Source organism: Aquarana catesbeiana, linkage group LG05 (assembly GCF_042186555.1).
Source record: "Aquarana catesbeiana isolate 2022-GZ linkage group LG05, ASM4218655v1, whole genome shotgun sequence".
NCBI lineage: Eukaryota > Metazoa > Chordata > Amphibia > Anura > Ranidae > Aquarana > Aquarana catesbeiana.
The window spans coordinates 125,662,249-125,675,912 of NC_133328.1; the positions used below are offsets into that span (position 1 = coordinate 125,662,249).

General features: G+C 43.2%; 1 long non-coding RNA gene across 1 annotated transcript; it reads left to right on the forward strand.

The window, feature by feature from the left end:
• The first annotated feature begins 476 nt into the window (after positions 1 to 476).
• On the forward strand, positions 477 to 13,393 carry LOC141145825 (uncharacterized). The gene is made up of 3 exons (XR_012244661.1): positions 477 to 907; positions 1,613 to 1,642; positions 12,431 to 13,393. It is a non-coding gene; the product is annotated as an uncharacterized lncRNA (long non-coding RNA).
• The last annotated feature ends 271 nt before the right edge of the window (positions 13,394 to 13,664 follow it).

The following is a 13,664-nucleotide window of genomic DNA, read 5'->3' on the forward strand; positions in this document are numbered from 1 at the left end:
GATTTTGACCTTTGTGTGTCACTACTCAGATTCATTAAGAGTATTATTTATATGTTGTCGGTTCAAACCTGGTGCATCCATCTATTTTGATGCACCTGGTATGATATAGCACACTTTGGGAGGACATACACAAACCAATCCCCCCCCCCCCCTTCCCGCTTATGGGACAACAGAAACCAATGCAATAGATCGGGGGTAACGATCGCCTTTGCAAGCGATTGGTTAATATGGGTGATGGCCCTCTTTATTGGTTCTGTTGGCTGGGGCCACAGGTTCTTATATATTTACATTTTTATCCTTGGTTAGCATTATTTTAATGATTACTTGGTCTTCACTGTCACCGCGCTCACCTGTGGAATCCCTAACATGTAATACGTGGGGGGATGGACATAGGGGGCGCGCACGCGCACGAGACCCCGGTTGTTTATCCAATCATTTGATTTAACATCGGGTGACGCTGACGGAGCCTTGGGGCGCGCATGCGCACTAGCGCCGCGGTCTTATTTCGTTTCAGGCTAGTGCGGCAGTGGAGTCCCGGCGTGACGCTGACGGAGCCTTGGGGCGCGCATGCGCACTAGCGCCGCGGTCTTATTTCGTTTCAGGCTAGTGCGGAAGTGGAGTCCCGGCGCGTCTGCGCACTGACATCAGGTGCGCTCTAGGCTATTGCGGATACGGGCCTGGGTGACTCCAGAGTGATGCTTTTTGTTTTATTATTTAAGGGAGGTGATGCGATGAGCAGCTCGTGCCCCTGGAAGACGCAAACTTATTGCGAAACGCAGCGTAGGGCTGAGCGGCTTCATCGCGCCACCTCCCACTGTCGCTGTATACCCAGCAGGACGGGCTACCTGTGGCCATCCGGCCGGTGCCACAGGTTGTTCTTTTATTGATGACGATTTTATACCTACATGTGAGTGTTTATGTTTTTTTACTTTAATAAATCACCTTTGATTTTACACTATGGGAGCCCTCCCTTTTTCTTTTCCTATGATGACTACATAATGCTGAGAGCTGAGTTTCCTTGGGGATCCGTCCATTTCCATCACAGTCCTTGACGCCCTTCCAGTTTCCATCCTCATTCGTGGGAGTTCCAGACTAGCAGGATCTCAATGCCCATTTAGACCCTCTGTAACGGGGGGTCATGGGGTTCCGGTAAGCGGCCAGGCTCCCCTTTCTTTTGGTGGTGGACCCACACATTTATGATTCTACCCAATTTTGAATCATCTAGGACTGCATATCACCTTTTGGGTTTCTCCCATATGGACCTTCATGATTCACTTTCTGTTTTACTTATTACCCATGGACTTTATCTGAAGCTTTGATTACATTGTTTATACTATTGCACTGTTTACTAGAGAGATTTATGTGTTCCCGTCACCATTTTTCACATTGTGCGTGGTACAGTTTGGCATAATATTATATTTATGTATACACCGCACTGTGTGGCACTCCTCAGCCACACATTTATTTGTTTGCCAAGCGCGAGTCCACATTTTTTTCTTTTGCATTTTTTGTTGTGTTTGTGTCACAATTTAGGACATCGCAGCTTTATGTCATTTATTCTGTAGAAATTCGAAGCGCAATTATTTATTGTTTTTTTTTGTTAATGCACCAGGGCCCCCACAAGGAAGATGGAGATCTGTGGGTAAGGCTAAATTATACTACATAGTGGGTGTGACTTTTTAGTCTGATTAGAACTTTTAGTTAAATTTTTAACAGTTTTTTTAAAATAACTTTTTACATTATTCCCGCAACGCTGTTGGGGGGTCTTTGGTGAGATATTAGAGGTCTAAACAGACCCCTGAAGTCTTACTTTTGCGACAGAGAAAGGCACAGAAGAAACACATTCCCCAGTTGGGAATGAGTTGGTGCATGGAACTAAAGGGATCTAAGGGGCTCTGAGGGAGAAAGAGGAGCTGAAAGGGCTCATTCAAATGTTCAGCTGTCATTGCTGGTGTTTGACAGGCAGTGAAGGAGTGATATGGTTCCTTCTCACTGCATGTTTTCACCCTGAAATTGCTCACCCACTGTACCTCAACTATGTGCACTGCATGTGGCAGCAGGGCTGTTACGGTGCAGCCCCATTCATGGTGACATTTCATTTTCGCCAGGCATACAGCCCTGAGATGGGTGGTCAAGGGGGTAGAGCCATGGCTCAACTGCCTGCTTTTACTGGCCTCATTTAGACTTGTGGGGGCAGTAAAAACAGGTGGTTGGGACATGATTTTACCTACCCCCACCCCCACGTTGCATTCAGTGGTCAGTACTGTCTGCGACCCATTTAAGTGGAGCTGATGGTTACTTTATTCTGATAGTGCCAGAATACAATGTACTGGTGGGGGACATTGTGTAGATTCTGTTCATTCTTCCATCAGACTGCTGGCTGAAGGGGGAAAAAAACTACTAATTTATGGGCTGATTAAAGAGGAACTCCAGTCTCCTATGTAAATATTACAAAAACTGAAGCTGCTGACTAATAATAAACAGCGAAAAGAAAAGAATTGATTAAAAATTCATTAATTAGAACCGCGCTCTCTCAAAAAATAATTAAAGTGCATGTGCTCAAAGTACATAGACCAATGTCAGCAAACACAATATATTTGTAAAAATGTATGTGTAACGTCCACAAAGTTATCTGATTAAGTGTCCAAATCCAAAATCAAAAATGTGCATGTGGATCTTCCAATTCTTGACAGACAGCAAAGGAGTAGATTTTGCACCACCATCACCAACCATACATCTGTGAGCTGTGGCTGTGAGGTGTTCCATTGGCATTATTCACAAGCGTATATGACTACCTATAATGGGTGTCATCGGATTCTGGTGAGTAGGATGTGTGGTTGGTGATAGTGGTGGAAGATCTACTCCTTTGCTGTCTGCCAAGAATTGGAAGATCCAATTGCACATTTTTGATTTTTGAATTTTGATTTGGACACCTAATCAGATAACTTTGTGGAAATTACATTCATTGTTAGACATATATTGTGTTTGCTGACATTGGTCTATGTACTTTGAGCACATGCACTTTAATTATTTTTGAGAGAGCGCGGTTCTAATGAATACATTTTTAATTCATTCTTCTTTTTTCACTTATATACTTACAATGAGCTGCTCCTATTATTATTAATTTTACCATTATACTTTTTGTTTTTTGCCATTTGCGCAGTTTTGGTGGTGGTTTATACTTCCACACATACACACTTAATAATAAACAGCCACTCACCTGTCCTAGGATCCAGCACTGTGCTTGGCCCAGCTTTTTTTACCCTGTGTGTCTCTCTCCCCGATATAGGCATCCTTACTATGGGCACCCGGCTGTGACAGCTTGCAGCTTCACAGCTGGGTGCCCACTGCAAATGCGCGAGCGGCGCTGTGCACTGTGAATGGTCCGGTGTCTTCTGGGACCTGGCACGTGCCCCAGAATATTGCGGAAGAGAGGGGGAGAAGAACTTCAGCTTCTGATCACCTAGGCGGTCAAGGCAGAAGTTGGAGTGAGTACCTTTCAAAATTGGGTACCCGCTCCCCCTGCTCCTCAAAAGCTCTATTTCACAAACTGGAGTGAGGGAGGAGGCCTTAAAACAGAGCTTCCCCTTTTGGGTAGAGCTCTGCTTTAAAAAGCTGCATTGAACATGCTAGGGTGCAGGACAGTTGGAAGAGATAAAAAATTAGCTGGGATAGAACGCATACATAACAGATGGAAGTGTGGACTAGTGTGGAATGTCCAGAGGTGAGACTGAAGGCTGCAGCCACGTTTGTAGTGCAGATTTATGGAGGGGAGAGCAGATAGCACAGGAAGAAACAATAGAGTACATAAAGTTAACGGGGGAGAGGGGAGGAGGATCGGATCGGCGTGAAAGTGTCTGCATACTGGAAGTGTAGATAGAGAATGAAGGAATGAAGCAGGAGGTGAGCCATCCAGGTGCAGCAGGAATAAGTGAAAATAACTAATCCGGAAAGAAGGTGGAAGGAGTTGTGACCCAGGAAGGAGAGTGAGCTGATATAAGTGGGGGAGGGCTCTGTGAGGGAGCAGAGGGGCTGCAGCTGGAGGAGTTGGATAACCTTGTGCTGTGGAAGAATGTATTTGCACCCCAGGGCCAGCAGCATCCCCCTAGGTTGGGGCCGGTCCTGATGAGGCCCCATGAGCACCTGTGCCCCTGGGCACTCTCCGCTGGATAAGACGGCCCTGCCCCCTTCCTTCCCTGCTGAATTGGCCAACTGGTACATGAGGAGCTTGAAGGTAGTAGGAGCGCTTTGCCCTGCACAACTTATCAAGGCAGCTTGGGGGGGGGGCTCCAGCCATGGTTGGGGCCCGGGCGACGGGCCCTTTAGGATGCCCGGGCTCCCTACATGTGTATGGGCTGTCCCCCTCTGATGGCCGCCCTGCTTCCAGCATCAAAGTTCCTGTAATCAGAGTTGGAGGCTCTTTTCAGGCCAGTGCATTGCTCTGTGATTTCTCAGTGATATCGAGTTTAAGGATTTTCCAAACTTCCCCAGATACCGCTTTTCTGTGTGCCTTGGGAATGTGACAGGATTTTACTCAGATCTTTACATTAGGCTCTGTGACAGCGTCATGCTCAATTATTATGGTAAAGCCTGGCAGTCCCCAAAAAATCTCCATATTCCTCTGTAAAAACTCTCATACCTGCTGAGTTTGTGGCTTTGATAGGATGGTGGCAACTGGGACTAATTCCACACCACATGGGGCTTAGATTTAGCCTCAGCCAGGGCAGCTACCTGCTCTTGGTCTTTCCAGGGTTTTAACAGATTCACATGGTAAATATGGTAAGGCTTTCACTTCCCAGGTTGGTGTACTCTATAACTCTCTCTCTCATATATATATATATATATACTCTATATACTCTACTTTTCTACCACCATCACATGGCCCTTGCCACCTGGCCAGGAATTTGCTCTCCACTGTGGAGATAAGCACAGCCCCCTGGTCTTCAACTTGGAACTGTCTAAGTCTGGCAGATCGATTGTACACCCTTCTCTGTTTTATGGAGGGAAGAGTCACTATGCCAGGTTTCCTTAACCAGGTCAAGCAACCACCCTTGATTTTTGCCCATAAACAAACTGAAAACTGAGAAAAGCTCAGTAGATGTTTAAGGTTCTTCTCTGATGGCAAACATGAGTGCTTTGAATAAGCCATCCCAATCCTTTCATCTTTTTGCACCACCCAATTGACCATAGATTTTAGCATCCTATTGAACCTTTTGACCAGCCCATCTGTCTGGGGTGATAAACTGAAGAATGCAATTGTTTTATCTGAAATACCTTGCATAGGTCTGCCATCACATTTGCCATGAATAGAGTGCTTTGGTCTACCAAGTTCTTTTCAGGGAACCTAGTCCTTGACAACATGTTAAATAACTCTCAAGCAATTGCTTTGGAAGAAGTTTTCCTCAGAGGGACCGCCTCTGGATACCTCATTATATAATTGTGCCACCACCAGGATGTACTAGTGTCTCTGAGCCAACTTCTCCAGAGGGCCCGCCAGATCCATCACAATATGCTGAAGTTGTACCTTGATAATAGGCAGAGACACTAAGGGGTTCCTAAAATGCAACACTGCAGCAGTTAGCCGACAAGTGGGGCATGAACTACAATATCTTTTCACCTCAGCAGTAACTCCCGGTCAGTAGAACCAGTCTATAATCTGTGCCACTGTTTCCTCTGCTCCTAGGTGACCCCCCAATGTGTCATTGTGGCCCAAATTGAGTACTATGTGTCTAAAAGATTGGGGGACCAGTAACTTGTCGACCCCCTCACCTTGGACATTGGTAAATCAGTATAGCAACTGGTAAACCATTGACGGCAAAGGGTGGAAACCTTCTTTTGGCCTCAGGCACTTGTGATACCCCACTGACCACTGTAACTAGTTTTCTGACAGATTTTATTGTGAGGGTTCCACATTTGGGCAGCAACAAATGCACCCCTTGACACTACCAGGACAGGATATGATGGACTAGAATAGTAAGTTAAAATAGGCACATGATTTATTAAAATATTAAATTGCCAACTTACAAAGGAGGGGGTTAATCAGGCATGTCACAATGTTGGCCTCTCTATGTAGCCCTGAGTCCAGAAGGCTGGCGGTATATGGTGCTGCTGATAACTCACTTGCTCTGGGTATCTCCAAGGCTCCAAGTGTGTTTGGCAGTCGTCTCTCTCGACAGCTGTGACGTCACTGAATGTGGGACACGGGGCCGTCGGGCATGTGTTTGGAGCATGCGTGCTTTTTCCTCAGGCTGTTCCTCTCTCATAGCTGGCTGCACATCTTGAGCACTTTTAATCCACCCAGATCCCTTAACCCTCCAACCTACCTGGACTTTTCAACCCCGTATTTAGCAATGAACTTATAGTAGGGTCTAAGCCACCCTCACCTCTGGACTATACCACCAGGAGTCCTGTATCACTATCCATAATTTTGCTGGACTACCTAGCACTTGTCATCCGCTGAGCGCCACTGTATACACCCCTCCTTTGCTTATGATGGACTATAGGAGCCTTCCTCCCAATCCTCCTAAGACATAACCTGTAGTTGGGAAGTTTCCTCAACATCCATCCCAACCATGATCTATTGTCACTGGTACCAGTGGGTAATCTCTAGTGTCCTCATGTATACATGCCACCCGCAGGGTTTCAGTTATGGGGCCCACTCTCCCATTTACCCCAATATGGACAAAGCTGGTTCATCCAAGTGTGCCTTCTGAATCGCCCCTCAATCAGATCCAGGTGGGCAGCACAGACTCTCTGGAGGACACTGGAATTGTCCCTGGTGCGACAAAGCCAGCACAACACATTCTCATTCCTTCATGCTGAGCAGAACACTGGGACACTGAGGTGGTCGCTCCTAGGCTCTCCTGAGTGCAGGTTCCTGGGTTTTGGGTACATCCAGCTTGGACCAATGTACATATGCATATGCCTTACCTGTAGGATTGTTGTGGAAGTGGACAATCACTGTAATAGTCACTGCTACTACAGTAAGCTCTGCTATCTTATGGGTCCTGTGCTGAGCAGCTGCCCTGCCATATAGTGAAAACAGGGTTGTTCGCTCAACGCGAATGCCATTCACAGAACAGCTTGAATTTTCTCAATTAATGCAAATAGTTCTCTGATTGGATAAGGTGGAGATGCTGGGCCTTGACATTATGATCTCTACCTCATTGAATAAAAAAACACTGCATTTGTTGAGAAAAATGCAATGAGATTTGTCCTGTGCCGGGTGAGAGATCCCCCCCCAATGTGTACTATGTAGTAGGACAGCTGCTTGGCACAGGACATGGAAGACAACGGTGATCACTGTGGTAATGGTGATTACTATAGTGATTCTCTGCTTTCACAGTGGTTCCACAAGTATAGCATATGCATCCTACATTCATCCAAGCTTGATTACAAACAAACTATACAAACAAAAAATCCACAAAAGTCTACTGTTTATTTTGTTCATGTTATCTATGCAATTACTGTATATCGGATGCAGTGCCTCTTTATAGCAGCCCACCTACTATTACCAGTAACCTTTTAATTTGCAGCACATTTTCATCACAAATTTTTATGGATATTCGTTAAGTAACTATTATACACTTTACAGAGATCTGTGAATAAACCGAAGGCTTTGCGGATGCTGACATTCCCAACTCACCTTAAAGGTTTTTTATGTTAGAAGTGAAATCACAGTTTTAGTTATAGTTACATAAAGGGAAAACCACAGCCTTAAATAAGACCACCACATCCTACATTACACTTACAGTTCAGATCTCTTTCACAGATTACTTAGTCTAAACTTGCAAATGTAACCACAAAAATCACAGTAAGCAAGAAATATCACAGCACTTACAAGATGTAATATGTATTGAACATTACACTCTCATAAATGGTTAACCAGCTGGGACATTTACACATTTGCTGGTATTTTTTACACTGTTTTGAAAAAGGTGAACTTCAGTCTGTAGAAAAATTCATAGTAAACATTCATAATTTTAAGCTGTGTCTGCTTGGTGTTTTATTTTTTGATTGCGAACTGCAGCACAACTTGCAATGATAACTGTGGACAATTATTTATTTTATTATTTATTTATCAGGTATGAGAAACTTTTTATACTCAAAAGAAAGATGCTGGATCCGTCAGTATTGAATACAAATTCCCTGTGATAAAGAACTCATACTAGGAGGCACTGGTTACAGAAGTGCAGTCAGGGCTCAGGTTTTGTCTGGCCTTCAAAAGCTCAACCAATAGAGTGGGACTGCCAGGAGGAGCAATAAAAATGAATAATATGGGGGTCTCCAATATGGGGGTGGCCTAGGCACAGTTAGCAGTGTGAAGAATTACAAAATACACTTTACTAAGCACCATACAGATCTTGGTAGGCATAGGGTTGTAGGGGTTGCAGAGATCCACCTTGGGGGTCCTGGCCGGGTCTAATAGAGTGGAAAAGAAAGTAAGCACCTCCTTTGCTGTGACTTTCTCTAACCTATAATGCTCTTGCAAAAATGTTTATTGTTTATTTGCAAAACAAAGTCTATATATCTCTATATGCATAAAACAGATTTTACAGGCATTGGACATCATGTGATCCAGTGTGTGGAAGAGGCTTTTCCGTTGTAGATAACAGCAGTTTTACAAGGAGTAATCAACACTGGTCAGTGGATACCTTATTGTGACTCTTGTAACTCATTTTTAAATCATTCCTAAAAATGAGTTATTCGTTTTCATTAAGAACATTGTTCAAGTTATTCTGTTGGGATATTGGAACCCGAATCTGCAAATATAGCTTTCTAATACATTTCACAATTCTCTGCAGTAGCCTGTAAAAAAAATCACTGGATTTCCCAACATTATAGCTTGGGTAAAAGTAAAATTAGTGCCTACCTACCTCCCAACGTTCCCCCCAGTCTGAAACAAACATTAAATCTTAAAGTGAAACCGTGATAATTGTGTGTACACAAATTGTTGCCCACAAGGTGCTCAGGGTCTCAAGAGTTGTTTTTGCAACCTTCACAGGGCCAATTACAGAGAGATGAACAATAAAATGCTATATTTTTTTGTACTTGGAATAACCAACTGAACTGCAAACCTTTAACCCAGTGCAGGCTACATTTACCCCGTGCAAGGGCAAGCTCCATTCACACTCTGGAATATGGAATTGCAGGCAGAATCGCAATGTGCGTTTGGTTGTCATTATCGCTTATTGGCACCCCAAACGCGATGCAATTCTGCCACGATTGTCACGCAGCAATTGTGGCAAACTGCACCTTTCAAAATATGTGTAAAGTATGTTACTTGAAAAAGGAACAGGAACTTCCTTTCAGGCAACAAAGGCATGTGGTGCCCTGTACGACACGCAAAATTGCACACAAATTGGTCCACAAAATCACGTAGCGGGAATTCTTGTGGGAGTAAGGAAATGATTATTCAATGACCACAAACAATTTCACAGCATCCTGGATAAGATCTGGAAGTAATGACTTCAGATACTGCATGCTTGTTATATCTCACATGTAAAAGATAATGACTTCAGATACTGCATGCTTGTTATATCTCACATGTAAAAGATCTGTCTCATCTCATCTTGTGGATACTGGGCTGTACTTATGCAGTTATGCCAAAGCATACTGGAAAATACATTTTAAAGGTGAAGCAGAAGTTTCTCTAAATATATTCCTCAACAGCCATGAAGGTTATTAATCCCCTTTGTGTGCACCAAATGTCCACAAACCCAGATTATACTTTATAAATGTATCAGTCACTTCATCACTGTGTTGCACATAGCCTGTGCAGAGAGCATAGCTGTGGGATGGACAAAGCAGGCCCCACCCACTACAGGCTGCCTGAAAAAAAAACATTACATGAGGGGGTGGAGACAAGACCAGTCTCCCTGCACAAGAAAATAGAGCAGCATTGACTGGTCTTTATTACAGGAAGCTCCTGTGCAACCTTTCACACTGGATTACTGCACAGATCTGGAAGAAATACACAAAGCACACCAAGATCCAAGGTAGAATACACATGGACATTGTATTTAGGCAATATTTGCTTATCCCAGAGTGCACCTTTAATATATCAAGTATCATGTATTAATCCTACACAAGTACCATTTGCTCTGTTTAATGCTAGAATTAATTCTCTATGTCTCCGCTAACCATTGTTGTTTGTATGCTGGCATGCTGTTGTATAGAACGCATGGCTTATGTCATATATTTAGCTTTGTAGCTCTGGTGTAGCTCTGTCGGTGCCTGAGATTCGAAAAGAATGCAAGCCAACTATGTGAATGCTCTCTGGAGAACCCCAAAGGCCAAGCACACTCAGTTGCAGCTCCACCTAGAGCCGTTCCTCATCATGCCTGGGATTTGGAAGATGTGTTTTATTCACTTTCTTAGCTGTTTCAAGTATGTACAGTGCTTAAAATAGGAATGTGTGTAAAGGGGAACTCCAGTTAGCATAAAAGCTGTATTCATCTAACAGCTCAAGGAGCATTCATTTTACAGGATTCTGATGTTTGCTGTGAGTAATGGCACTTTTGCTCCATGATCTTAGCCCACATTTAATTGGGAGCCACAGAAATTAATGAAATGAACATTGCAAATTCCTACATGTCAACTAAAAGCAAACTTTCTTACTACATAAATCAGATACAGGTATAAAGATAGACTATGTGCTAAGATTAAAGCTGTTGTGAACATACAATGTTCAAGACACTTTCTAATAATACAGTATGGGGGTGATTAACAGGACACTGTACAAACACACAATGCGCATCTATTCCAGTCAGTTTAGCCTGAGGCAAGATGCAGGCTGCACTGCTTGAGCAGGGAGTGTGTTCAAGAGACAGACTGTGATTTGAAGGGTGTGTGTGCCAGAGGCAGGCTGTGATTGGCTGGGGGGGTGTGGTGGCTGAACAGACTAACCAATACATGCATGCTGTGTGTGTCTGTACAGTGTCCTGTACCTCTGAATGGCCAGCCAAAGGATGCAACCTGAACTGATCAGCTTCTGTGCTTTGTGTGGTCAGTTTAGAACATGGAAGAAAAGTGACTGGCAGGATCAATTGGGTAATTCAGAGAGAGGATAGAACAAACCCATGAAAATGATAGAGATTAAGATTTAAAAAATATAGATACGTGAACGCACAGATAGCAAAAAAATATTTAGGGTAACATACACTTTAATCACTGGCCACCCTCCCACAGTACATTTACTGCGAGCTGGCGGCAGCTGCAGGTACTGCGACATTCGATGTACGTTGTGGCACACATGCACACTGGTGCCCCCCCTGGGCACGCAGCAGTGCAATCCCGTGAACGATGTGTCCAGTGAACACAGCGGATCACGGCACTTAGCACCTGTCCGCTGTGAACAACCATAGCGATCACATGTACACAAAACAGTCATGAGTGACTTAAATTCATGGCTGGCTTCCATTCATGAGTACTTGCTTACTATTATGATGCTGTAATTGGCCCACAGCTATGACACGGTACCTAGCACCCTGTACCATGTGAGTTTTTTTTACTGTTTTCCCTGTAAGGCACATTGTCAACCCCCCTTTTTATTAATTTCTCTGTTCCGGTGGCTGGGATATGTGAGAGATAGACAGTTGTGCAATATACATTTGAGAAGGCTGGTGCCTTACGGGAAGCATACATGATAGCTGGCATCACCCCATATTAGGATATAGATAATCATTTATTAAAGTTTTTTTTTCTACATACCGTCACCAGTCAGTATCCTTGATCACCATCACACCAGTCATATCTTGATGCTGTACTACACTGGTGTCAGTATGTAAAAATAAAAAAATTGTGAGAAAACAAACACATGAAGAGCACTACCCCCGTAGGAGCTGCTAATTTGTTCATTTCCCCACTGGCCATCCCAGACCCTTGGAGCTACCCTTACCTCTGACACTTCGGGTTCCATCATGTGTAATAGTGTGCGATCACCACAAAACCTTAAAACAAATTCACAGTGCACAATATAGTATACCTGTTTGTCTTTACCGTGATCTCCACTTGCTTGAGGATACAAAGAAAATAACACCCACACAGTTATACTTAAGTAAATCTTTGTGTACTGTAATTACTTTAAAGGGGTGTACTACAATAGTTGTACCATCAGACCAACATAGTCTGACAGTCAACTTAACTTTATATTACAAGGATAAAATACAGATATAAAATGTCTGAAGTAACGTATGAATGATATAGCAAAGCAAATAGGATAACCGTCAGAGTGAATCTATCTCACTCTGAGCACTGTCCTATTTCCTGCTCGCTTATTGGCTATACTAAACCAAATGATAACTTGATTAAGTATAGTACAACAATTTGGGAGCTCCCTCTATTAATATCACACTACCCCAATATGGTAAGGGGACCCAAGGCCTTGTGTTACTGAACAGTCTTTCTTTATCTTCTTTTCTTCTGCTAGCAAACAAGATAATTTTGTAATCCAAGGGTTAATGACTCCTCATCAAAGTATACTGAGAAGATGAAAACCAGGCTCCGGTGTTGTGGCACTTTAACAAACTTTGATGCAAGAGACTCAGTACTAATTCCTCTTGAATCTGCTTGTGGAACTAAGGGTCCCAGCAACTCTGTCTTGTGTACATGTGTGTATAAAAGTGCATCAAGGAACTTGTGGGCAACAGCCCTCTCACCCAACCAGGACAGTGTTGTCAGAGGACTCCGTTCAGATGTTCAGTGTTCTGCCTCCGGCTGGCCAGCACTGCTGCGCTGCTCCGATCCACACTATAAAATGCTCCGGAACTCCCAGATGACTCCGACAGGCTCCTCAGACTCCTTTCCAGTCTTGCCCCGCCACCAGTCCAGCTCTCTGGTGTAACACAGTGCCGTTACTCGGATCGCTGCTTCGTGGAGGTAGGCCGCGCTGTGCTGGAGACTTCACACAGATCCTCCCAGGCTGGCTATGCGTGTCCAAGAGCCCTAAGATCGCCGCTCCCAGCCCTTTTATAGGCTTCCCACAATGCAGTCTGTTCCCTTAAGATTCATGGGAGTTGTTCAGCATTCTGGGTAGGTCAAGTTAATGTCCAGAGGTAAACAAACAAAGTACTTCCATGTCAACTTCTGAACAGTAATAGAAAATAAAGATGCAGTCCTTTTATATTTTGGGCGCTAGGTGGCGCCAAATGATAACATATATGCAACATCATCTTATACATATATTATGACCGCTATACACATTTTACTAATTTCTTCATTTTCTAAAAAAATGTGCCAAAAAAAATTTCAACTTCAAAAAAACTATACATGCCTCCTATGAAATACCTTGGAGTGTCTTCTTTCAAAAGGGGGTCATTTGGGGGTATTTTTACTTTCCTGGCATTTTCAGGTCTCAAGAAATGAGACAGTATATCAGGATTGATCAGTTTTCAAATATATATATATATATATATATATATATATATATATATATATTATATATATATATATATATACACACACCATAGTTTGTAGACTTTCGCACAGACTAAATAACATACACTGATTTGGGTTATTTTAACTCAAGAAATGTAGCAGGCTATATTTTAGCCTAAATTTATGAAGAAATTGTATTTGTTTGCAAAATTTTACAGAAACTAAGGAAAACATGTTTTTTTTCCCCCAAAATTTACAGTATTTCTTCGCTTATATAACAAAATATT